Here is a 23,122-nt window from a genome sequence, read left to right on the forward strand (position 1 = left end):
AAGCCCTGGTGGATTCAGCCATACAGATGGAAGGGAAGCTACACCAAGCCAACGAGAACCGCAAGCGCAGGATGATGCATCAGAATGGGCCCAACAATGCCCAGAAGTACGGCAACAACTCCTATGGAGGATTTACCCCAAGACAGAACAAGCCCCCTGCTCAGACATACCGCCCAAGCTACACCAACAACAATGGAGGCCACCCGAAGCCCGGAGGCCACAACAACAACAACAGCAACGGCAACAACAACAACAACAACAGCAACCACACCAACAACAACAACCTCAATACTTCCCCAAGGACTGGGAGCAATGCTACCCCCATTGCCCCAAAGGATAAGTCAACAATAACCTGCTATGAATGTGGAACTGTTGGGCATTACTCCAATGAGTGCCCAAAGAAGCTAGCCAAAACTGCCCCCAATACAGCTGCACCTGCCCAGCAACAGCGCCGCTTCGCAGCTAGAAGGAACCAGAACAACCACAATGGCCGTCTCTACCACATGAATGCAACAGAAGCCCAGGAAGCACCTCAGGCCATGCCAAGTATGCTTTCCATGTTAATCAAATTGCTCAATCTCTCTTAGGAACCTCACTTTTCTTAAAATCTCGGCACGAGATTTGTTTAAGGGGGAAGGGTTTGTAACATCCCAAATTTTCAAACAAAGAAGAAATTAAATTTCCATTTTTCCAAAAATGAGAACCAACAATAACTTTTATTACATATGGTGCTATGCATAGTGCTCATACCTAATCCTTGTGTTATTGCCATGATTGTTTGTTTATTGCATTGAACATATTTCCAAAACCCTAAACCCTAACCTTACTCTCTTTCTCACCATCCAATATAAACAAAATAAAAATAAATTAAAAGGCCTATGTAAGCCTATGGCTAATATTTGCAAATAATCAATTATGCCTTCCTCTACCTAGCTTGTTGGATGATTTGAAAGGCCTAAACAAACCTAACCTAGTACTTACCAACTCAATCAAATGAGAAAAAAAGGAAAAAAAAATTATGCATAGAAGCATATGTGACACTTAGCCATATTACCAAACCTTGCCCTAGGCCTTCATACTCTACCAAATGGTTTGAAACCATTACTAAACCAAATCTAACCCTAAGTGAACCATATACCATGCCTAAGTGAAGCCAAGAAAAGGAAAATAAGAAACTAAGAAAAATGCACTTCATCACATACATGTGCTTATGGCTATTTTGCAAAACTTTGACCTAGGCCAATTTGGCTTGTGCCATTGCTTGAAGAATGTTACCAAACACTTAATAACACTTTTTGAATCAAAGAAACTCAAAATAAAACAAATTTGAAATCAAATTATGCTCACATATGATAATGTTCACTTGTGCCATTTTTAATATCTTACCCACCTTGAGCCCCTTTATTAGGAGATTCTTAAAATAAACCACCTCAACTCTTTGCACCTCATCCAAGACCTCATAAAGATGAACAACTTTGGTGTTGACCACTTTGACCAGATCATTGACCATTGTTCAAAATTGTCAAGCCAAAATGCCACTTGGAAACAAATTCTAGATTCCCTCAAATTTTAGAATTTTCACAAACCCCTTCCAAACCTCAAACCAAGACCACCAATAGATGCCAAATACTATTTAGAACACATCTATGAAGAGATTTGGTCAGAATTCAACTCACATAAGACCTTTGCTTGTAATATATGTGGAGCACATAGAATAGAATTAGGGTACAACCACCCACAACCACTATGTACCACCTCCCCTTTATCTATCTTGAGATCATCTATAGTGCCTTGTACCTCTAAACCACCACCATGATCTCACATAGCTTTGCCATGATCATCCTCACACAAAACCATGCCAAAAACTTGGCATGTGTCACATACAATTTGACAAAAATTAGTTATGCATGCTCTAAACCCCTCTCACTTTGCCCACCATGTCAAATAACCTACACTCACCTCACACAACCATGCCCTGCACACAGAGACCCAGAATTATGCACACAAAATCACCAAACATGCCATGCCGGCCAACCTTGCTCACCACCATGCCAACCTGCCCCCTTGTCCTCCTCTCTCTCTGACCTTGTCAACAAGGTTGACTTCACCCCCTTGTACCTGCTGGCGCGAGCCCTGGCCAGTAGACGCACTGCCTAGCTCAGAACGTGACGTGCCCCGACGTGATCACCACGCCCAGAGCACGCCATTACATGCCACGACCACCACAGTGTACGCACGCGCCCCGCTGACCCTGACCGCCCCTCGACCCCTCCTTGCACATGCTGCCTCTCCTCGACGTCAGCCAGCTCCCCGACACCGCCATTGGCTCGTCGGTGCCCTGTAGCCGACGCCCACGACGATGACCTCCGCCGCAGTACTGCACGGTCGCGAGGACGATGACGACTGCCGCAGACCCTCTTTTACTGCGTAGTCAAGACCCACGCACTCACAGCAAGGTCGCCTACTCGCCTGCGTCAGCGCCCAACTCCCTCGACCACAGTATCGCCGTCGCCACCATGACCTGCCCCGCGCCCTCTCGGCCACCCCTGGATGCTATAAAAGGAGGCCACCCCGCGAAGGAATTCTCAAACCATTCGACTCCTCTCCTCTCTCTGAGCCTCCACCGCCCCTTTCCTCGCCACATTGTTGCCGGTAGACCACCAATATTGCTCGCTGAAGTCCACGGCGGTGCTGAGAAGGGCGCCGTTGATTTCGGCCACCACAGGAGTCGCCGCCGGTACCAGAACATCCGCCGTCGTCCGCAACGTCGCCGTGTGTCATCGCTGATCATCGCCGGAGCCTAGGATCGCCGCCGACCCCCTTCCTCCGCCGTGCCAGCACCTCCCCTCTCGTTGACGTAGACGACGCATGTGAGCCGTCGATCGCCCCTCTAATCCTACGACCAGCTTTAGATCATACCGCTTCGGGTTTAAAGAGGCACTGACTGGTGGAGCCCGCCTGTCAGGCGGCCTGTGAGCGCGAGACGCGTAGTGGGCCAGCCTGCTTCGCTTTCTCCCTTTGGCCCGTTAAGATTTCCCGCCTAGGCCCAAAATTTGAATTCGTTTTAAATCTTTTCATTCCAATTTCTTTACTGATTTCCAATTCAAATTTAAATAGCTTCAAATCCACTTGGCCAAATTTAGTGAATTTGATGTTGTTAGAAAGCTGATGAAATTATCTAACCAACCCAATTGAATTAAAATCAAAATATGTGGTATAATTTGAATAGTAAAAATAACAAGACAGCGATTTTTCAGAATTCAAATAAATTTATAAAATCAACCATGATGAGTTTTGAGGTGATTCAAATTCTCATAATTCACATTTCAAAAACTCAAATTGTTTATGCAAAAATATGATAGTGGTACTGTATATGATCATGGGCTAGAGCAAAATATTGGCTAGATAGTCAAATTCTAGCCCATTTAAACTATTTCAAAATTAGGGTTTCAAATCTATGAGGTGTAGCACCTCATTTAAATCATCCTCCCAAGTGTTATGAAGTAATGTGATGACCCTTGTTGCATGGTCTCATATTTGCTCACTTGAGGATATTAAATCAAATAGGATTTAAATTGCATGAGGTATAGAACCTCATTTAAATCATGTTTCTCAAATGATAAGTGTGAAGTGTTGACCTTGGTCAACATGTGACCATACATTGTTATTTGAGGAGATTAAATCTTAACAAGATTCAATGAGAGGAAATTATTTCTCCAAACTAAAGAGAAACCCTAATCCACATTTCAATGAGAGGAAATTATTTTCCTAACAGCAAGTAAGAAAACCCTAGCATGATTTTTCGGTAGCAATGCAAAGTGATGATGCTAGATCATCTGGAGTGAGCCCTTAAGGCTAAATTAGTCTACTTAAGTAATGATTGGTGTTTGTATCCTCGTATTTGTTTATAGACGCTAGTACCGGACACTATCAAGAGGAGGAAGATTTCTACCAAAAAGAAGAAGAGAACTTTGATCACTACCCCAACCAAGGCAAGCTAATATTCTTGCAAAGTGCAAAGCTCTACAAGAGCAAGGCACCACCCCATGTTACTCTATGCTTAATGGTCCTATCCCAAGTTTTTACTTTACAAGATTTATTGAATTTGATTTATCAAGGTTACTTTTTGATTCATGATTCACTTGGTCTAGAGTAACACAAGAGCATCAAATTTAGCCTAGAGCAATTAAAGCTAGTTAGCACCCCTCATGACTAGTTGCTAGTGCTAAAATTAAAATGGCTACTCTAGATGGGAACTTGTGAAAACCAATGACCTTGAAAACCTTGGAATGAGGAGTCATTCTATTAAAAGACTTTGAAGGCGAATATGACTTGTGAATGACATGGTGAATCTTACAAAACTGATGGTGTTGGGTTCGGATGCGATACCATTCCAATTCTTGAGTACCCCCACAATACCTGAATCTGGGTAGGGCTTAACTGGAAACTTATGTATTTTAGTATGGGTTCCCTCTGAACAAGTGTCATAGGGGTTATGCCAAGGCTGCCTCCACTAAAAGTGAAATAACGTGAAATGAGGTGAATGTCAAACCCAAGCCCTGTGCAGTTCCCAGGTTGACTGTTGGTCTTCACTGGGAGGCCAAGCTCATGGGGAGACGTGCCTATACTAGGGTATGTAAATGAAAGGTTATGATTGATAGTTCGCGCACTGCGTGCGATAAATCAGGGCCAGTTACCCCTGACGGACTATTGCAATTATTGTGGCACATGTGTATGACCTCTGCAGAGTTTAAACTATTCAAATAGCCGCGTCTGTGGTCATGGACAGTTGGAAAGGCCATATTGTTCCGTCATCAGAAATTTTCCTCAAATATGACCTGTGAATTGAATTTTGAAAGGTGACTTTGACTTTGAATCACAAAGAGTTGTGGGAATGACACTAATGTTCCCACTTGAGTTAAGTTAGGCAAATGAAGAGTCTTTGTTATTTAATATCTATGAAATAAAACTGGCTTTATGCAAATGAACCTAGAGCTAGAACCCCCTTACCATAGTTGATAATGCCTACACTAGTATTAGTTTGCGAGTACTTTAAAGTACTCATGGCTTTGTCCCTGGCTATTCAAATGGCCAGACTATGAAGAGGAATATCAGAACCAGGAAGAAGGACAGCAGGACGTCTACGACAACTAGGACCACTCCTGACGTCAACAGTTGCCTGTGGAACAGATGGACCACAACCGCTACTTCGCTTCCGCTATGTGTTTTGTAACTGATCAATAGATCAACTATTATTGTAATGAGACTGGATCATGTGATCCTTTTATATTGTAAGACTATTATGATGTTGTAATGAATGATGTTCTGTGATATCAATCTATTGTGTCTTGCAAAAACAATATTCCTGGGATTGCGATGAATGACATAATAGGCATCTAGACTTAAAAATCCAGGTGTTGACACTTGGCCCCTCCTCCAAGCCCTATGGCCGGCGACCAAAGGAGGGAAAGGGGGGAAATTTGCCCTCCCAAGTTGACCCCCCTAGGGTTTTGGTAAACCCTAAGGGGTGGCTGGCCTGGGCCCTTGGGGCTTGGTGCGCCTGGCCCATTAGGGCAAGGCAGCACCCCCTCGGCCCATGTTGGCCCCCTTAGGTCGTGGGCCCCATGGTGTAACCCTCCGGAACATTCTAGAACCTTCTCGGTCTTCCACCGGAAAAATCCCGAACTTTTCCGAAACCTGGAAATCAACTTCCCTTATATGAATCTTATTTTCCGGACCATTCTGGATCTCCTCGTGATGTCATGGATCCCATCCGAGACTCTAAACAAACTTCGGACTCCATCTCATATTCCGAATCTACTTATGCGACATAGAACCTTAGGCGCGTCACCCTACGGTTCGTGATCTATGCAGACATGGTCGAGACTCCTCTCAGACCAATAACCAATAGCGGGATTTGGAGATCCATAATGGCTCCCACACATTCAGCGATAACTTAGTGATCGATTGAACCATTTACATACGATACCAATTCCCTTTGTCACGCGATACTTCACTTGTCCGAGGTTCGATCATCGGTATCTTCATACCTAGTTCAACCTCGTTTCCGACAAGTACTCTTTACTCGTACTGTGGTATGTCATCTCTTGTGACCTAGTCACATGCTTGCAAGCTAATCAGACGACATTCCACCGAGAGGGCCCAGAGTATATCTATCCATCATCGGGATGGACAAATCCCACTCTTGATCCATATGCCTCAACTCACACTTTCCAAATACTTAATCCCATCTTTATAACCACCCATTTACGCAATGGTGTTTGATGTAATCAAAGCATCCTTCCGGTGTAAGTGATTTACATGATCTCATGGTCGAAGGACTTAGGTAACTATGTATCGAAATCTTATAGCAAGTTGAACTTAATGACTTGATCATGCTACGCTTATTTGGGTGTGTGTCCATTATATCATTCATCCAATGGCATAACCTTGTTATTAATGACATACAATGTTCATGATCACGAAACCATGATCATCTATTAATCAACAAGCTAGTTATACAAGAGGCTTACTAGGGACTCCTTGTTGTTTACATAACACACATGTATCAATGTTTCGGTTAATACAATTATAGCACGGTATGCAAACATTTATCATAAACACAAAGATATTATAATAACCATTTTATTATTACCTCTTGGGCATATCTCCAACAGTCTCCCACTTGCACTAGAGTCAATAATCTAGATTACATTGTAAGATACCTAACACCCATGGCGTTCTGGTGTTGGTCATGCTTTTCCTTAGGGAGAGCTTTAGTCAACGGATCTGCCACATTCAGACCTATGTGTACTTTGCAAATATTTACTTCACCATCTTCGATGTACTTGCGAATCGAATGAAAACGCAGCTTGATATTCTTCAGCTTCTTGTGTGACCTTGGTTCTTGTACTGTCGTCGTGGTGAACAGACAGATGCCATAGGATGGCTTATCTTGGGGCCGAATGTGCGCTAGAGGATTCGGGGGAGGGTTTTGGTATACATGGAGAGGTTTTCCGGATGGATTCCTCAAGAACTTGGCCTTGGCCGGAGGTAGAAGATGATGAACTCAAGAACAATGTCACCTCTAGATCTCTCTATTTCTTGATCACAGTAGCTTAAAAGTTTCTGGTAGAATCTCTCTTAGGACGTCTCCTAGTACCTTCGTGTATATGCCCGCGATGGGCTGTGCCCCCTCTCCTTATATAGGGGAGAGGGTGGCTTACAGGGGAAGAAACCCTAAGAAACCCTAATGGGATCTTTGACTAGACAAACTACTTTACAAAGCTACTTTAGCTACCGGTGATGCCGGTATGTCTTTAATCAGGAACGGTGACATCCTCCGGCACCTTTTACGTCATCCTTTGCCTTTGGCATCATGGCTTTGATTAAAGCTGAAGTGCTTCGCTCATCTTTGTCTTCTAGCTCTGGAGAGCATCTTTGACCAGTCTTGTTGACGTGCTACAGTGTAGCATGTACCGGTACTCCGGTACCTTCTTAGCCGGTTCCGGTATCCCCCTCCTGGGATACCGGTATGATTCATCGAACCAACCTTTGTTATCCGGAATAACCTTTAAACCGGTACTTTGATGGCTCAAACCATCCGGTTTGGCATGCCTTTGGCATACCGGGGGTCATCCCCCCAACATTAGTCCCCGAAGCTGGTATAGTCCGGTGGATCCTATCCAACGGACCATGCCAAGTTCTCTTTTCTCAAGGTACCGGTTTAATCCTTCCGGAATCCGGATCAAGCTCTTCGGCGTCTTTGCCGAACTTATGTCTTTGTACCGATTTTCTCCGGTATCTTTGTCATTAAACCTCTCCTCGACGAGGTCGAGAATATCTTGGGTACAGCGCCTGTCAGTGACATGCGCACTATGCCTGGCGCGCGACAGTGTCAGGGGTCACTTCCCTTCGTCTTCTGCGCCAGCATTTATGGCGTCGCACCGGATCCGTGCTGCTATTCCAGATCCGTGTGGCCTCCCTGTGTCCTCTTATTTTCGGCGCGTGTATCTGCGTGCCATGTGGCGGCCCACGAACCGAACCGCCGCGGCCCAGCGGTTGCCAGCCCATTACTCCTCCTCCCTATTTAAGTGGGGTGCGGTTCCTCCTCTTCTTCTTCTCCGCACTTGCCTCTTCTCTCGCGCTCAGAGCCCTCTGCCCCTTGCATTCCCGTCGCTGCCGTTCGCCGCCGAGGCACTGCTCCCCGACGAACTAGCGCTGTTTCTCCTGCTGCGCTGAAGATCTCCGTCGCGCAGAGAGCCTCTGACGCTCCTCCGCTTTTGCTGCATTGGGCTTCCTTCGGCAATCTCCGCTCCTCTTCATCGCCGGTCACCGTCGTCGACTGCGAGCTCGCCCCGTCTCCGGCGACCTGCGTCCTCAGCGTCTTCCACCGCCTCAGCTTAGCCTCAATGCATGTTTGCCCTCTTCTCTTTTGCTTCTCTGTTCTTGGGCCGGTAGAGTATTTACCCTTCCCTTTCTTTTGCTTTTCCTCTTACTCGTAGATCTTCGCGCAAGGCTAGACTTTGGGAAAACTGTTTCTAGTTAGATTCCGGCATCTTTCGACTCGCATGTCTACCGACGAATATCTTTCCGAATCGGCCACCAGCAGCCACCACAGCTAGGCCTCCGACGGGCTCGAAGCCGAGCTGGACCGGATGGGAGCTTCCTCATCCGTTCTGGACTCCGGTTCCAGAAAGGGCCAGGAAGCCAGCAGCTCCCGCCAAGGTTCCGGAGTGGACCTGGCCAACATCACCCGTGGGGCCTGGAAAGGCTCCGACGTGACTCAGCCGGACATCGACTGGCTGTACCGTTCCCGGAGGATACCAGCACAGGTATCTTGCCGGATTCCTCGTGACAAAGTGGAACCCGCACCCGAAGCCGGAGAACTCGTTGTTTTTGTTGCTCACTTTGAGCGCGGCTTCGGCCTCCCTGCCTCTGATTTCTTTCGTCAATTTCTCGATTTCTACAAACTACAACCCCATCACCTTCCTGGCAACGCCATCTTCTATCTGTCTTGCTATGTTTCCTTTATGGAGGCCTATGTTGGCCTCCTTCCCACAAAAGAGGCTTTCGCTCGCTTCTTTAGCCTTCGGATCAACTCGGTCCAAGGCAAAGACATCCCCAAGCCTAAACCTCCGGTGCAGTGCGGATCCTGCATCATGGGTTCCCGCCAAGGGAGTCCCTTCTTCAAGTTTTCCGGCCTGGATTCCTACCGGGCTTGGCAGGAGACTTTGTTTTACGTGCGGAACAAGGGTTCCTCAGATTTCATCAACCTGCCGGCCTACAATCCGGCGACGCCCACCAACTGGGGCTACTGTCTGGGGACCGATCATATCGAGACAAACCGGATAGTTCGTTTCCTGGAGAGCCTCAAGAAGGAGATGAAGATCTGCTCCGACGATATCATCCATGCGTTCATCTCTTGCCGGATGCTTCCTCTCTAGCGCCGAGCTCACAAGATGAGCCAAATGTGCGGGCCCCGCGATCCCACGAAAATCACCGGCTTGGCCCTGAGCAAAAAGGACATAGCGCTCAAGGCCAGGCAGATTTGCAATATGGACATGCCTCCGGATTGGGAGTGGGGCCATCTTCCCCTTAGCGCCATGAATCCTCCAACTGCTGCCGTAAGAACTTGAGTAATCCGGATTGTTTTTCCGGTAACTTTTCAACGCATAACTAACTAATTTTTCTCCTTTTTAGGCCTGTGAGCGCTTCCCTCGCATTGCTGCGGAGGTGCGTGCCCCTTGCCGGAAACGCGATCTGGACGAGGTGGACCCGGACCCATATGTGGTTTGGACCAAGAACAAGATGGGCCGCACCCAGACTCCGCGTCCCGGTAACTTTTCTACCAACGACTCCGGTTCCGATGATGAGGTCACTATACTTGAGGTATTTTGTTCTTTCGCTTTCTCATCCATTGCTTTCTATAGACGCTCCCTCAGCCAGCGCCAACCCACAGGTTGTGGAGCGCGCCACCCCACTTCAGGCTGAAGTTGGGGCAGAGTTTCTCGAGAAGCTCGTCTCCCAGGGCCGCCAGAACAAGGCGCCCACGCCCGAGGCCGGTTCCAGCGAGGCTCCTCCGGCTAAACGCTCCCGGATAGAGATCGGCGGGAAGAAGGTCACCACCAAGCGCTACCGGAAACGGGAGATGCCGGTGGCTTCCGGGTAAGATTCCGTTTCCAGTTTCCTTCTATTTCTTGACTCTTTTTGTTTCCTGATTCTCTTTTTCCGGTTGCCTTTCTGAACTTTCTTTTTCCATCTTTCCAGGCCTGCCCTGAAGATCTCCAAGAGTGCCTCTGGCATGAGGCCGGAGACCTCAGAGGACGCCGCCAGGGCCTCGACTCCTCCTCAGCCAAGTCCGGTACCATCTGGTGCCGGCAACCCTTCTGCCTCCCCCCTGGGGGGCAACACAAGTACGGGGAGCGTCGCCCCTAAATCTTCAGATCACCGCGCGGAGGAGGACTTTGTCTCCCCTCCCGAAGCCCAAGACACCGGCGCCAGCAACATCGGCGCCGGCACCGAAGATGCCGGGCAGGCGGAACCTCTGGTTTCTCCTGTCCAGAAAAAGAAGAAGAAGACTCTTGCTTCCTCCCCCTCCAAGGCCGTGCCGGATTCTTCCGAGCCGGCAAGCTCCGCCCCGGCAAAGGACGCTCCTGAAGCTCCTACACCAGCCAAGACCGCGCCAACTCCTCCTCCGGCAACCTCAGCCGGCACGCCGGCGGCCGCCAAGCCAACACCGCCAGAGAGCGGCAAGCTCACCGCCCAGCAACTTGCTGCGGTGGTGACCGCGGCCACCGCTCCTTCTTCCGGTTCGCAGACACTAGTTCTGCACGCCGGCCACGCCGCCGTTGTGGCCGGTGAAACGGCCTCTTCCCAGGTAGGCCGGATCACCGAGTTCCACCGCCGAGGAGCTGACCTTGGCCATCTGCTTGATTGCGCTGAAAAGTGGAATCAGGCGGATCTAACGCCGGTGACACGCGGCCTCGGCAAGGACAAGTTGCTGGTGGTTGACCCTTCTGGCCCTCGCAGCACCGGGCAACACTTTGGTCGGCTGTGGCGCGCGACCAAGGAGTTCGACAACGCGTGGCACGATGCCAGCACCAACGTGTCGGTAAGATGCACAATCTCAATCTCTTTTACATCCTTGCCGGTTTTCTTTCCAAGCTTTGAAGATTATGTATATCTCCCCAGTCCCCGAGTTTCGGGTTGAGAACGTAGTTCTTAGCGCGAAACTTTGCTGTAAACACAAAAAACCGGCATAGCCAGTCCCCGAGTTTCGGGTTTAGGGCGCAACACTTAGCGCGAAACTTTGTTAGAAACACAAAAAACCGGCAAGCCAGTCCCCGAGTTTCGGGTTTAGGGTGCAGCACTTAGCGCGAAACTTTGTTAGAAACACAAAAAACCGGCATAGCCAGTCCCCGAGTTTCGGGTTTAGGGCACAGCACTTAATGCGAAACTTTTTTCTCCATGCCGACATATTTTTACCGAAACCTTTTTATCTTGAACAGAGCACGCTGGACACCCAGAAGCAGCTCTTCGAAGAGCTTCTATGGGAGCACCGGGAACTTTCCGAGGACCACAGCAAGTGCCAAGGTTAGTCCTTGCTCCTCCGGCTTCTTGTTACCGGTTGCTTTTTTTCTTTTTCAGCACCTAACTTTTTTGCACCTCAGCTCTTCCGGAAATCTCCTTCGAGGATCTCTCCGCCCAGCTCGCCGCACTCAAAGTTATCATCTTTTCTTTCCGCTTGTTTTGCATCTGTTACCGTACCGGATTTCTCTTTGTTAACACATCCTTTCCGGATTCAAGCTGAAAAGGAGCAGCTCGTCGCCGCGCACCGCCAAGTGAAGGATCAGCTTATGCAAGCTGAACTCTGGCACGCGCGGGAGCTCAAGGAGGTCCAAGCTAACGCGAAAGCCAAGCTGGACGAATCCTTGAAGGAGTGTGTGAACGCCGCCGCGGTGCTGCGGGCTGAGCTGGAGGAGGAGACGGTCACGCGGAAGGCTGCGCAGGACCGGATCGCCCTGCTCACCACCGATCAAACCGAATATGATCGGCTGGTGATGCAGATCGATGCCCTCGCCTGCAGTAAGCGATTCTTCCTTTCTCTCTTGCTTAAAAGCTTTTAGTTTTTACCGGTATGTTCTCATACCGGTTGCTTTTTCCTCTCTTTTTAATTTCTTTGCAGGGATCTTCCCGGATTCCCAGACGCATGCGGTTGCCAAGGTCGCGGAGCACGGGGCCAAGCAAGCTATGCCTAATCCAGATGCGCCCTGGGACGGCTATGACTATCTGGTCGCGCTCTCCGCCCGGGTCCAGCACATGCGCTCCGTGGACCGGCACCTTGCCGACTTCCCGGATGTTGCTATCCAAATCTTTAAAGTGCTGTGGCCTGGGAGCCGGTGCCTGCCAACATCACGCTCACCGCCGACCGCCTGAAGGACGCAGGCCAGCGGATCCGGGAGTGGAAATGTTCGGCGGCTCGTGCCGGAGCGGATGCAGTGCTGCGCATCGCCTGCTCTTGGTATGACGACCTGGATCTGGATGTCTTCCACGCCCTCTGTGGCGACTCGCCTACCGACACGGATCCAGTCCGCACCGCCAAGCGCCAGGACCGCGCCTACCGGATCGCAGAGTTCGCCCATGTGCGCACCTTCATCCCAAGGGTTTGTAACATCCCAAATTTCAATAAGAAGAAGAAGAAGAATTCCAGAGATCCAAAATTTAGAACCAACAAAAACTTTTATTTGCATATAGTGCCATGCATAGGACTTGTGCATTTTGAGTGATATGCCATGATGATTGTTCTTATGCTTATGAGATAAACCCTAAAACCCTAAAGTGATCAAGTGAATATCACAAACCAAATAAATCAAAAAGAGAAAGAAATCAAATAAGAACAAAACCCTAAAACCTTCACATATGGTTTATGCCATTTTTACAAATCTTTACCCTAGACCAATTTGGTCTTCACCATTAGTTGTATTATGTTACTAAACACTTATTACAACTTTTGGAATCAAAGAAACACAAATCAAATCAAATTCAAACTCAAAATGTGATCACATATGATAATGGTCAAATCTGCCATTTATATTCTGGTCACTACTTTGAGCCCTTGCATTTCAAGTTTTTCAAACTAAACTTTCCCAATTATTTGCACCTCATCCAAGAGCACATCAAGGTGAACAACTTTGGTAAAGACCACCATGCCAAAATCATCTTGGATAAAAAAACTATGCTCATGCAAAGTTGAGACTTTTTAACATATGCAACAATCTCACTTTGTGCAATTTTGCATTTATTTGATTTTTAAAATTCCACCACCACACATGTTTGCCTCTGGTCATTTACAACTCAACCAAACCAGCCACTTTCAATTTTTGAAACCATTTGAGCTCAACCAAATTTTGCAAGAAATGGAATTGGGCAAATATGGAACAGATCAAAATCACTATTTTGCATAGTGTTGGCCTAACCCTAAGCCACCACTCACCTCTACCTTGTCCCCTGGTCCCTTCTACCTCTACTAACCCAAATAGCAAGCCTAGAGGAGAGCCACACATGGCAAGTGCAAACCATGCCGGCCATGGACATGCTCACTCACTTCTCCTCTCTTCTCTCAACACCAGCCCCGACCACCTTGCCCTAGAGCCTCCCCTTGGTCCCCCGAGCACGCCAGTATGCTCCATTCGTCGAAGGGTGGACCACAGAGCCCAGGCCAGCACGCGCCCACGGCGCACTGGTGCGACAGGAGCGGCATGGCCATGCCGTTGCATGCCTGCCGACGCGCGCGCCACGGCCACGAGTCACCTCGCCGCAGCACTCCCTCTCTGGCCCCCCTTTCTTCACCAACGGCCTCGCTGTGCCACCGCGAACGCGCAGGACACGCGCAATACAACGACCCGTGCCCGCCGTCACCGGAGACGACGAGCACATCCCGCTTCTGCCGCGCCGTATCCCGCGACCACCTGACGGAATTAGGCGCCGCCCGACCGAGCTGTCGCCGCCAAACGCACCGGCTGGACACGCAGCACAGTACCCCGCCATCCTCTAGCTCGCTAGCTCGCCGGAGAAGACGCGCCACGGTCGACCTTGCAGCAACCCCGCGGCCAACCTCGAGCTTATAAAAGGAGGCATCGCCTCGACGTTTCCTTCACACCGCTGCACTTCCCTCTCCTTCCTCGACCTCCTAGCCACCTCACCACTCCACATTGACCACCGGAGCTCACCAATTGCAACCTCATTGCCGCGCTCCGCCGCAGAAGATCGCCGGAGTTGGAGGCCATCCCCGGAGACGCCACTGCTACCAGGAGGACCGCCGTCTTCGACAACGTCGCTGCGCACATCGTCGTCGACCGCCGGAGCTCCGTCGCGCTCTCCGACCCCCTGCCATCGCCGCCAGTAAGCCCCCCTTCTCGTTGGAGACGACGACGCACCAGCGCCGTCGATCTGGCTTCTAATCCAACGATCCACCGCGTGCGTACCGTTTCGCGCGTTTAAGAGACGCTGATAGGTGGCCCCCATCTCGTCAGACGGCCCACTCACACTGGATGCGTTGCTGGGCCAAGTTTCGCTGTTTTAAACCATTTCGGCCCAACTCAGTTTCCCGCCGGTGATTTTAATTCAAACTCTGAATTTCCAAATCCATTTAAATTCAATACTGGTCCTGACTTTGAAATTCAATAGAATCTGTTTGGCTTGCTCAATTTAGCAAACTTTATATTGTTGGGAAGCTATGGAAAAGTTCTAACCAATGCCACTGGTCTCAACCCTAGATTTGGTGTATAAATAAAATGACAAAATAAACAAGGCAGGGCCTTTTGTGACTTCAAACAATTATTAAAAATCAACCAAAAATGGTATTTAGTTAATTCCAACTCTAATAGCTCACTTTTCATTTACACTAATTGTTTCTGCAACAATATGGTGTGGTCACTTTGAATGATCATGCCCTAGTTGAAATAATAGACTATATGGCTAGTTTAATTAAGTGATATTGTCCAAAACTATTATGCAAATCATATGAAGTGTTTCACTTCATTTAAATCATGTCCCAAGTACTTTCATATGAAGTTTGGACCCCTGGTCAAAATACTCTCACATGAAATACTTGGAGATTTTAAATCATAATAGGCATTGTTAAATAGTATGAGGTATTCTACCTCATTTAAATCATTTTCTCAAATGATGATGATGAATGGTTGACTTAGGTCAACATGATTTCATGTATGATTGTTTGAGAAATTAAATCTTAAGAAGATTCAATGAGAGGAAATTATTCCTCAAGAACTAAATGGAAACTCATTTACATATGTAATGAGAGGAAATTATTTTTCCTCAAGCAAGACAACCAATGCACCAAATTGTATTAATTGTGTGACTAGAATAGTTTGTGTGAATGCATGTGATGCTTAGAATAGCTATTGAATTTGTTGAGTGATTATACCTCGTATTCAAATTTAGACGCTAGCACCGGAGAATACCCGGAAGAAGAAGGTTGCTACCAAGAGGAGGAAGAGGAGAACTTTGACCTCTACCAAGGCAAGCTAATATTCTTGCAAAGTGCAAAGCCCTTTTTGGGCAAGGCACCATTAGTATTACCTTTCTTACCACAATCCTATCCCAAGTTTTTACCCTACAAGTTTTTACTTGTTTATTTAAAGAGTTACTTTTATAGTTAACTTTGGTCTAAGTTAAAGAAGGTTACTAGAGTAGAAAAGTTAGTCTCAAGCTAGCCAAGCAAGATAGCACCCCTCATGATTAGTGCTAGTGCTAAATACTAAAACTTGACTACTCTAGATGGGAACATGTGACTTGAGATGAATTTTAAACCTTGGAATGATGAGTCATTCCATTGAATGAATTTTGAAGGTGAATATGACTTGGAGAAGATGGTGATTTTTGATAAAACTGATATTGGTTTGAATGCGATACCTTTCCAATTTTGAGTACCCCCACAATACCTGGTTATGGGTAGGGCTTAACTGGAAATTTATGCATCTTAGTATGGGTTCCCTCTGAACACACATCATAGGGATTATGCCGAGGTTGCCTCCGTTGTTGAGAAATGATGTGAATTGAGGTGAATTGTACGGCCAAGCCCTGTGCAGTTCCCAGGTTGACAGTTGGTCTTCACTGGGAGGCCAAGCTCATGGGGAGAGGTGCTCATACTCGGGTTTGTAAGTGAAAGGTTATGGTTGATGATCCGTGTACTGTGTTACGATGATTCGGGGTAATCCCGACGGATGAAATCAAATGTTGTGGCACAAGTGTGCAACCTCTGCAGAGTGTAAACCTATTCGAATAGCCGTGTCCACGGTTACGTACGGTTGGAAAGGCCATACAGTTTCCGGTGTCAGATTCTTGAAAATGTTGGTGAAATGATTGGTGAAGGGTGACTTGTTTTTGAATCACCACTTGAATTGTGGGAATGACACTAATGTTCCCACTTGAGTTAGTTAGCACTTGAATAAGTCTTTTCTCAAATACTTGTGAACTAAAATTGCCTTTATGCAAATAAACTAGAGCTTAGCGCCCCTTACTAGAATTGTTAGCACTTACACTAGTATTAGTTTGCGAGTACTTAAAGTACTCATGGCTTTGTCCCTGGCTATTCAAATGGCCAGATTATGAAGATGAACAGAACTATCAAGGAGATGACCAGCAAGACGCCTATGACAACTAGGAGTCTTCCGACGTCAAGCGTTGGCCTGTGGACTAGAGAGTCCATTTATCTTTACGCTTCCGCTATGAACTTGTGTTTGTTCGTTGATCAATAGATCAACTATTCATGTAATATGGATCATGTGATTCAAGTTGTAAGACAATATGGTTTGTAATGAATAATGACTATGATATTCAACTATTATGCCTCACAACAACAATATTCCTGGGATTGCGATGATTGACATAATAGGCATCTGGACTTAAAAATCCGGGTGTTGACAAGTTGGTATCAGAGCCATTGTTTGACCTTAGAAGACCCTAGTTAGAATGGACGTTCAGAAAACTTAGCTTTGAAATCAAATGAAGAGAATATTTATGAAAATTTACTTACACACTTGTCTTTGAGACTTTTTCGAAATTTGATGAATGATGCTCTTCCTTATTTGAATCTACTTAAAATTTTGCCACACTTGTTCACTCTCTAACTTACTTATCCATTTCGCTTTCAGATGGAGCCGAATGAACCCATCAACACCAAGTTCTACCAGCTTGGGAATGGGGGAAGCTTGATCTTCGAGCACGACCTCAACGCCGTCTCGGACTTCCTTGGACGCCTACACCCCGATTTCCACGGGATCCAGTTGGACGACCAGCCTGGAGGAGAGTTGCAGTGGGTCATCATTGCTGACTTGAGGGGCAAGATGGAGCCTCCCACCTCGGAGAGGAACCTCTTCTCCTTCCGCGAGAGCAACTGGCTCGACGGACTCGCACGTGGCCTTCAGGAGGCACTTGCGCGTCTCTGTGGACAGAACGTGGTGCGCCTCCTCGCTTCCCGCTTCGCGCATCTCGTGAGGCGTGATGCCATGGGAGTGCCCATGGAGCTGCAGCCGCACCCGGAGTTGAGGCACCACGCTGAGTACCTCAACTTCATGTTGTACCAGACTCAGAAGGATCTAGACGCCTCCCGCGTGTACGCCAACAAGACCCACGCTCACATCATCGAGCAGGGTGAGGCGATCAAGCTACTCGCCAATGACCGCAAGACCCTTCGCCAGCTGCGTGCCAAGAAGGACGCTACGATTGTGCGCCTTCGCGCCAAGATAGCATTTTTTGAGGCCACTGTCAAGGCCCAGGAGGACCAGCTGAGAGAGATGGAGGAAGACGACGGAGGTATCTACCTTCAGGGAGGAGGAGCCTTCCTGAGCGACGACAACGACTTTGAGGAGGACGAGTTCACCGAGGAGGAGGACTACGAGTTCCTGGAGGTAGGACCCGATGACTTTGTCCCGATCGATGTCGAGGATGAGGATTAGTTGCACTTGATCACTTATGTAGGTGTGAGTTGTATCCCACCCGTTGTATCGTAGCATGAGAGAATGGTTCTTAAAACCATGGGAAGTATGAGTGTGTTATTTTGTAATGTGTGATGTTGAATGAATGAATGAATGTTTGTGTTTGTCATCAAAAGAATTCAAGTTTCAAATTTAATGAACTTACTCCAAATAAACCATAGAAATTTCCCTCTTATCTCATGATCTTCTCTATGTTCAGATGGCCCCTCCCAATCGCACCAACAACGATGCCATGATGCAACTGCTGCAAACCCCGATGGCTGACAGGGAGACTGAAAGAGCTGAACGCCAAGCCAACATCGCAGCACTGCAAAACCTTGCCAACGAAGGCCATGGAAATCATGACCATCCCGGATCCAAGCTCAAGAACTTCCAGAACACCAACCCTCCGGTGTTTAGCAAGACTGAAGAGCCCCTCGACGCCGACGACTGGCTCCAGACTATGGAGAACAAGTTGGAAGTAGCCGGAGTGGAAGCCAATGAGAAGGTCCTGTTCGCAACCCACTACCTTGCCGGACTAGCCTGAGCCTGGTGGACTAGCACCCGTGCCATGAACGGAGGTCAAGTCATGACTTGGGCAGATTTCAAGCTCAAGTTCAGCAAGTACCATGTGCCCCCGGGTCTTATCAAGAAGATGAGGGATGAGTTCCGCGAACTCAAGCAAGGACGCATGACGGTGGTAGAATACCGCGACAGGTTCCTTACACTGTCAAGGTACGCCCCCGACGAGACCGACACCACCGAGAAGAGGCAGGAGAGATTCCTGAACGGGCTGCATGATGAGATGCAGATTGTCCTCGTCAACATCCCCTTCGCCGACCTTGAAGCCCTAGTGGACTCCGCCATCCAGATGGAGGGCAAGCTGAACCAAGCCAATGAGAACCGCAAACGCCGCATGATGCACCAAAGTGGGCCCAGCAATGCCCCGAAGTATCGCCCCAGCTGAAGTGGAGGATTCACTCCGAGAAACAACAACAAGTCCCAGATGCGGACTTCACGCCCCGGTTATCAGAACCGGAGTGGAGGAAACTCCAGGCCAGGAGGCCACCACAACAACAGCAACTACAACAACAACAACTTCAACCGCGCTCCGCCCAGAGACCCCAACAACAAAACACCAACACCGCTCCAAGGACTGGGAGCAACGCCATCCCCGTCGCAACCAAGGACAAGGCCACCATCACTTGTTATGATTGTGGTATAGTGGGACACTACTCCAACGAGTGCCCCAAGAGGTTAGCCAAGATTGCAGGCAACACCGCTGCCCCTGCTCAGCAACAACGCCATGTCTCCACCGGCAAGAAGTTTGCCCCCAACAACCCCAATAACCGCAACGGCCGTCTCTTCCACATGAACGCCGAAGAAGCCCAGGAAGCACCAGATGTTGTACTGGGTATGTTTTCTGTCAACTCCATCCCTACCAGAGTGTTGTTTGATTCCGGAGCATCTCATTCATTTGTCACCGAAGACTTTGCATCCACAAGTAAAATTCAACCTATCAGTTTGAAGCATGTTATGATAGTTCAAATTCCCGGATCAACCACCAAAGCCAGAAAATTTTGCAAAAATGTACCCATCAGAATCCATGAAGTAGATTTTTATGCCAATATGATGATTCTGGGAACCAAAGGTTTGGAAGTCGTACTAGGAATGGACTGGATGTCAAAACACCATGGATTGATTGACTGTGCTAAGAAAGCTATCACCATGACTAGCAGCACTGGTATCCTAGTAGAACATGTATCTGAAAGACTACCCAGAAAATTTACCTGCAACCAAAGTGTAGCCAAGCCAACTCTGGATCAAATCAGGGTCGTCTGTCGATACCCTGATGTGTTTCTGGATGATCTACCCGGTATGCCCCCGGATCGGGATATCGAGTTCATCATCGAGTTAATCCCCGGAACTGGACCTATAGCCCAGAGAGCCTATAGCATGAACCCAACAGAGTTTGTGGAGCTGAAGAAGCAGATTGATGATATGTTAGCCAAAGGTTTGATTCGACCTAGTGCATCCCCTTGGAGATCACCAGTTTTGTTTGTGGACAAGAAGGATGGTGCCACTCGTTTATGTACGGACTACCATAAGCTTAACGATGTCACCGTCAAAAACAAATACCCCCTACCCAAGATAGAAGACCTGTTTGATCAGTTGACCGGTGCCAAAGTGTTCTCTAAGATAGATCTTAGGACTGGTTATCATCAGCTGAAGATTCACGCCACCGATATCCCCAAGACTGCCTTTACCACCAGATATGGGTTGTATGAGTACAACGTCATGTCGTTTGGATTGACCAATGCCCCGGCTTATTTCATGAACCTCATGAATAAGATCTTCATGAACTTTTTGGACAAGTTTGTCGTCGTCTTCATCGACGACATTCTCATCTACTCCAAGTCCGAAGAGGAACATGAACAGCATTTGGAAACTGTCCTAGAAACCCTTAGACACCACCAGTTGTATGCCAAGTTCAGCAAATGTGAGTTTTGGTTGGAGGAAGTAGGATTCCTGGGACATATTTTGTCTACAGGAGGAATTGCCGTAGATCCCGCCAAGATCAAAATTGTTACAGAATGGCAAGCCCCAACCACCCAAACCGAGGTCCGCGCTTTTCTTGGATTAGCCAGATATTACCGCAGATTTGTAGAAGCCTTTTCGAGCATCGCTCGACCAATGACCCAAATGTTGAAGAAGGACAAGAAGTTCGAAAGACTGACAAATGTGAAGAGAGTTTCCAAAAACTCAAGAGTAGACTGACCTCAGCCCCAATCCTGATCATGCCGGACATCACCAAGCCATTTGACGTCTATTGCGACGCCTCCAAGATTGGTCTTGGATGTGTACTTATGCAAGAAGGCAAAGTGATATCTTACCTGTCAAGACAGTTGAAGCAACATGAGCAGAACTATCCAACCCACGACTTAGAGCTTGCAGCCGTAGTCTTAGCCTTGAAAGTTTGGCGTCATTACCTCATGGGTAATCGATGCGAGATCTACTCCGACCACAAGAGCCTGAAATATATCTTCACCCAGAAGGAGCTGAATATGAGACAGCGCAGATGGATCGAATTGATCAAGGATTACGACATGGAGATTCACTACCACCCCGGCAAGGCCAATGTGGTAGCGGATGCTTTGAGTCGACTGCCGTGGTAGTTGAACTCCATGATCGCAATCGAGCAACCCAACCTGTGTCATGAGTTTGAACAGTTTAGACTGTAACTTGTTAGCGAAGGATTCCTAGCCAGCATAGAACTTCAACCCACCTTGATTAGTCAGATCAAGGAAGCCCAGAAAGGAAACGCTAGCATCGACGGAATCAAGAACCAGATAGCCGCAGGAAAAGCACCAGGATTCACCGTAGATGAAGCCGGAGTTCTTTGGTACAAAGGACGCCTTTGTGTACCATCGGACTCAGAGTTGAAGCAAGTCATCCTGAAAGAATCCCATGATACCCTTTACTCAATCCACCCCGGAGGTACCAAGATGTATCAAGACCTAAAGGAACAATTCTGGTGGCATGGAATGAAGAGAGAAATCGGCAGCTACATCGCCAAGTGTGACTTCTATCAACGAGTCAAGGCGGAACATCAGCGACACGCAGGACTGCTACAACCACTGCAGATTCCAGAGTGGAAGTGGGACTCAGTAGGAATGGACTTTATCACAGGTTTGCCCAAATCCAGCAAAGGAAATGATTCAATCTGGGTAGTGGTCGATAGACTGACCAGGGTAGCCCATTTCATCGCCGTCAAGACCACATACCAAGGCCCAAAGTTAGCTGAAGTGTACATCTCCAGAATAGTCACCCTGCACGGAACCCCGAAGTCGATAGTGTCAGATAGAGGATCACAGTTCACCTCAAGATTCTGGCAAAAAGTGCACGAAGGACTAGGAACCCGTCTGAATTTCAGCACCGCCTATCATCCGCAGACCGATGGACAGACGGAAAGAGTCAACCAGATATTGGAGGACATGCTGAGAGCATGTGTACTGGAATATGGATCCAAGTGGGAAGACTGGCTGCCTTACGCAGAATTCTCTTACAACAACAGCTACCAAGCCAGCTTACAGATGGCCCCCTTTGAAGCCTTATACGGAAGGAAATGCCGTACCCCTCTGAATTGGTCGAAAGTCAGAGAAAGCCAAGTCTTTGGACCAGATGTTCTTCGTGAAGCCGAAGAGAAAGTACACAAGATCCGCGAGTACCTCAAGACGGCGCAATCAAGACAGAAGAGCTACGCCGACAAGAGACGCCGAGAGATGACCTTCGAGATCGGAGACTTTGTCTATCTCAAGGTATCCCCCCTGAAAGGAATGCAGAGATTCCAGCTGAAAGGAAAGCTCACACCCCGATATGTCGGACCCTTCAAAGTTCTGAGTCGCTGAGGCGAAGTATCTTATCAACTGGAGCTACCAGAAGAAATGTCGGTGATGTCTACGCCCCCTCCTTTTCCTGTAGACAGTGTTGGGCCTCCAAGAGCAGAGGTTCGTAGAACAGCAGCAAGTTTCCCTTAAGTGGATCACCCAAGGTTTATCGAACTCAGGGAGGAAGAGGTCAAAGATATCCCTCTCATGCAACCCTGCAACCACAAAGCAAGAAGTCTCTTGTGTCCCCAACACACCTAATAGGTGCACTAGTTCGGCGAAGAGATAGTGAAATACAGGTGGTACAAATAAGTAGTAGCAACGGCACCAGAAAAGTGCTTTGCCCAGGACAGTAAACAAGCAGTAGTAACGCAGCAGTAGTAACGCAAAGAAACAAGAAACAAGCAGCGATAGCAGTATTTAGGAACAAGGCCTAGGGATCATACTTTCACTAGTGGACACTCTCAACATTGATCACATAACAGAATAAATAAATGCATACTCTACACTCTTGTTGGATGATGAACACCATTGCGTAGGATTACACGAACCCTCAATGCCGGAGTTAACAAGCTCCACAATTCAATGTTCATATTTAAATAACCTTAGAGTGCATGAAAGATCAACACGACTAAACCAAGTACTAACATAGCATGCACACTGTCACCTTCACACTATGTAGGAGGAATAGATCACATCAATACCATCATAGCAATAGTTAACTTCATAATCTAC

Source organism: Lolium perenne, chromosome 6, assembly GCF_019359855.2.
Source record: "Lolium perenne isolate Kyuss_39 chromosome 6, Kyuss_2.0, whole genome shotgun sequence".
In the NCBI taxonomy this organism is placed as follows: domain Eukaryota; kingdom Viridiplantae; phylum Streptophyta; class Magnoliopsida; order Poales; family Poaceae; genus Lolium; species Lolium perenne.